Raw genomic sequence first — 5483 nt, 5'->3', positions numbered from 1 at the left:
TCATATCTATACCACAACCTGTAAAATGACCAAATTACCCCTGCAAGCTTTAAAGCTCATATAACCCACTGCATATCTATACCACAACCTGTAAAATGACCAAATTACCCCTGCAAGCTTTAAAGCTCATATAACCCACTGCATATATATACAACACCTGTAAAATGACCAAATTACCCCTGCAAGCTTTAAAGCTCATATAACCCACTGCATATATATATATACAACACCTGTAAAATGACCAAATTACCCCTGCATCATTAATATTAACTAACCAAAACATTACATACCACATTAAGTCATTACATTACATAGATCTATTACTTAACATAAAGCCTACATGATTCTTGTCCAAAAGAGGCATTACAAAACACTAAATTGTCCAAACATAAGTCAAACATTCACCAACTAAGCACATCCTTCTCTGTTCCCCTTCCCTCTTGGTCTTCCTCTTTTAGCTGACAGTTTGCCCCCTCTTTGACTGTTGGGTTGGCTGTTCAGTTGATTTGTCAGCTGAGTTGACTGCTGTTGAGTTGACTGTTGAGTTGACTGCTGTGTTGACTGCTGTGTTGACTTTCTCTTCCTTATGTTCCCCTTCTGTCTCTTTGATCCAGGTTCAGCTGTGAGCAATAAAATCACATTAGTTAGCATAATTAGAGATCTACAACAAATGAAATAAAACACTAAATGCCCACCTGTATTCATCTTCCCCTTTTCAGGACATTTTCTCTTGTTATGACCTCTTGCTCCACAAATACCACATGTCATTATAACCCCATGCTTAGTTAGTTTTCCTGGCTTTTTAGGATCCTCATGAGGATCTCTCTTTCTGTTCTTCTTAGGCCTACCAGGAGCAACTTTTATTGGAGGTGGATCCATTGGATAATCAACATTTGGCCAATACTTTTCACTTGGCAATGGAGGGATTGTGAAGTCATAAATCTTCATGTATGTATCTTTGTGGTAACACTGGTCCACATAATCTTCTGCATTCTTATGTAAAACCCCAGCCACAGCACACACATGCTTACATGGATATCCCCTAAGTTCCCACTTTCTACATGTGCAGGTTCTCTTATCCAAGTCAACAGATACATCATCAAAGTCTCTTACTTGGAAAACTTGATAAGATGAGGGGTACACTTCACACCTATAAGTTGCACCCTTGGAAAACTCTAGTTTTTCCTGTATATTAGGGCAGATGACAACATCTTTGGCAGCCATTTCTGTTTTTTTTGTCACTAACCTACTCATGATCTGAATTCTGATATCCTCCAACATGTGAATAATATGCTTTGACCTTGCATTGATGATGTAACCATTGAATGTTTCTGCCATGTTGTTCACTATTACATCACATTTAGTGTGAGTTTTCAAGTAGCATCTGTTGAAACAAGTTTTATCCTGTTTCAATAATGCTTCTACTGCATCAGGGTTGATTGATCTCATCTCATCAAGTGCTTGAATGTACTCAGGTTCACAATAAGCCATTGTAGCTTTCCAATACAGTTCCTTCAACTCTTCATCCTTGAATGTCTTGTGCCAGTTAGCATAGATGTGCCTTGCACAGTTTCTATGCTCTGCCCTTGGCCATATTAGTGCAACAACATTCAATAGACCCTGCATATGAATATCATAAGTGTTAATACTATGCATAATATAACAAAGGTATATATAGTAAGCATCATGGAAAAGTAGTACCTTCTGCTGATCTGATATGAATGTCCATGCTTCCCCACCATCATTTATTCCCAAACACTTCCTGAACTCTTCCATGAACCATTCCCAACTATCATTGTTCTCCCCTTCAACCACTGCCCACGCCAAAGGATACATCTGATCATTAGCATCCCTTCCAACAGCAGTTAATAACATTCCCCCAGGAATGTCTTCAAAAAACAGCCATCTAAACATAACACCTTCCTGCATCCGACTAAAAATCCTTTTTTGACACCATCAAAACATACAAATAATCTAAAGAATGTTTCACATGTGGCTGTTGGATCTAGATTGATAAAACCTGGTGGTGCAGTTACAAGAACAAACGTTGATGTTGGATTTGTTTTCTTCAAAATATCCATATATGCACCAATTTTACTATAATGATCCCTCATTGATCCATGCAACTTCTTATGAGCACAAGATTTAGCCTTGTAAGCCAACCACTTAGTAATTATGACCTTATACTTCTGTTTTACAGCCAATACAATCTCCTTAGCAGACCAATTGGGCTTGGATCTAAACAATGGTAGGAACTCATTAGCTATAAACCCTGCTGTTAATTGTCTGTTCTTTATCATGTTCCTTTGGCAAGAATGCTTATTCTTCACTCTTTTAACCATATAACACTCCTTGCCCTTATGCAGTGAGCACAATAAGAAAAATGGACACCCTTCTATACACTTGACAACTATACGACCATAGTTGTCCGTCTCACTCTTAGCAAGGTACAAATTCCTACCATTAGTCACTGAATACCTTCTCACTGCCTCTTTGAAGGCATCCCTTGATGCAAACCTTGTTCCTTCCTTCCAAATGAATTTCTTCCAGTTAGTGTGTTCAGTTATAGATGGAGCAGCTTCCTTATACTTCTTACCCCTGATATCATCGTCCTCACTTTCACCGGGTGTAAGAATGTCACCATCTGATTCCTCGTAGCTACTGTACCCCTCTATATGTGCACCCACTGCATCATTAGTTTCATGCAACTTTCCCTCTGTTTCTTTCTCATGTAAGCATTCGTCAAAAAACTTTTTTTTGGCTTGACAATCAACATGAGTAGCCTTTCTAACTGCATCTTGTGACTGTCTCCATTCCAAGTCCTCTCTATCTGACTCAGAACCATTTACCTCTTCCAGAACCTCCTCCTCATCATGATCACTGCTTGGAACTAGGTCATCAATATCAGTATCATCATCCGACTCTCCTGATCCAACTGATTGTTTATACTCACTGTCATCACTATCATGACCATATTCATTGTCTATATCCACTGAAACTCTATCAGTTGACTTAGCAGGCTTTGTGGATTGGGCTTTTTGCTCATTGGGCCGGGGAGATAGGTTAGTGGGCCTGGAAAAGGAGTGGGCTTCATCTGCCAGTATTGGACCTGGTTGGATCAGGACTTCCATAAATGGTTCACTCCATGTCATAACCTTACCGGCCAAGTGCAACACATCTTTATCACTCTCAAAGTGATGAAGTCCCCCATCATCAGCATCCAAACCATACATATGAAATTTTCTAGAACTGTAAACACCGGATTCCATTGCATAATCTACAAGTTCAAAGTAAGAAATGTGGTCTACATCTACTCTAACAAGCTTTGAATCACCTCCTACATATTGTGGTTGACCAAATCCTACCTCAATGTGACCGCCAATCCGTAGCATAACATCTATTGTTGAAGACATCTCAAAAAAATGAGTAATTTCAAGAACTCTTACCTTACGATGATGAGTGAAGGACTGATGATCGGCAGATTAGGGCTCCATTGATGATGATCGCGATGATGAGTGAAGGACTTAAGGTGATGACTGTGATTATGATGTAAAGTAGGGTATATAAATGAGACATTACACCTCATCAGCCACATCAGCATGTACAATCAGCAAAATGGTGCCACATCAGACAAATGACTAACCAAGTTAGAGAATATTTAACTGAGTGGTGCCAGTGCAAATAAAAAGTCAAGTTGGGGGTGCCCGGTGTCAAAGTGTTAGTTGCGGGTGGCAACGGCCAAAGGCCGATAGTTGCGGGTGATAAAATCCAATAACCCTTATTAATATTAGATAAAGATAAGGATAAAAATAAATGATATCTATATATTAATTATTAATATTAATATTAAAAGAAATTTATTAAATAATTATAAATTAAATTTATGAAGTTAAGGAGAGAATGCCATGCGTCATTATTTGTAGTCTTTTATTATAAGTTAGATTTTGGTCCACCATGCTTATCATCTTTCCCAAGTTATTTGTCACCGCAACATGCGTGTGGGGTTCATCAAATTTTTCGTATATTTTTCCCGTTTGACTGGTCCATCGCAGCGCATCTATTTTTCTCCGTTTAACAAGTTCGAACAACGCGCGGGTCCTGGATTGACTTAGTTATTTTTTTCTATGATTTACGTTTTGGTTTAATTTCTCTGCAACGAGCATTCGTGATTCAAAGATTTTGCGTCTGCTTTTCGCACGGCGTTGTTTTTTTCGATTTTATTTAATTTGTTTTTACGAGTTTTTCCGATGTTGGTGGTCGCTGACAGTGATATAGCATTGATACTACTTGACACAGTTTTATAACAATCACTGCAACACAGGGGCTTAATACTAGTGACTAATATTTCTTTGTCTTTTGGACGAGATGAAATCACCGTCTTGTTTTTAAATATAAACCTAGAAAACACAAAATCGAATTTTGCTTTAAAATCAAATCCTTCTTCATCACCTTTTTTAAGAAGATGAATAACACCATATTAAATAATATAAAACCTCGAAAACCTAAATACTTCAAATCAAAACTTTGAAAACCTAAATTCAATTTTTCCTTATCATATTTCAATCCTTCTTTTCAATCTTTTCTGAAATAAAAGCTTCCAAATAAACCAAAACTAGATGTTAACCTCGCGTGCGTTGCGGCGCGTTAAACTGAGCAGTCCGAGATTCTGAAATAAGCTATGTTGTGACTACCTCATTATATATTATATAATTATATATTATATAATTATATAATTTCTATTTCTATTTCTATTTCTATTAATTCTAAAAGCTTATGAACAGTGATTTGTGTCACATGGCACATCCTCTTTTGCTTACTTTTTTCTTTAGAACCTTTTCTGTTAGTATATATATATATGATTGTTGTTTATAACTTTTCATATTTGTGTATTTGGTAAAGTGGTTACGTGTCTGTTTTAAGTCTTCATCGATGCAGGTTTGATCCATGAGAAGGTTTTATTTTCTCCCCATTTTTTAGCCTGACACGTGTCAGTTAAATGTTTTCTTCTTATGCCACCTGTTTCATTGCGTGTCTACCTCATTCATTTCCCATTTGGTTAAAAGTCTCCGGTTTAATTTCCCAGAGAACATCACAACACTGACGATGATCTAGGGTTTCTGTTTTGTTGCAAACGGCCGATGGTGACGATGGAGTTGTTTCCCACGCCGATGTTAGTGGCGGCAATAGGGTGTTCTCAAGGTCAGCGGCGGCAATAGTTTTGTTTTCGTTTTTTAAATTAATTGATCTAAAATATGGTTTGTGATCTCTCAACAAATTTTGGTCAATCATGGTATACCAACCATGCTTAGCAAAATGTTTATTAAATAATTAGTAATAACGATAATACCAACTTATATATTAACTTTATTGATAAAGAAAATGTCAGTACGTATTTACAAATTTTGTTCGTTGATTATATTTTATATCTTTTTTTTTTCACAACAAAAAACTGTAAATTAGTCATCAAAATTTTCAGGGAAAAT

Source organism: Helianthus annuus, chromosome 17 (assembly GCF_002127325.2).
Source record: "Helianthus annuus cultivar XRQ/B chromosome 17, HanXRQr2.0-SUNRISE, whole genome shotgun sequence".
Taxonomy (NCBI): Eukaryota; Viridiplantae; Streptophyta; class Magnoliopsida; order Asterales; family Asteraceae; genus Helianthus; species Helianthus annuus.
The sequence above is the reverse complement of the archived record's forward strand: the minus strand, read 5'-3'. Positions refer to the sequence as shown.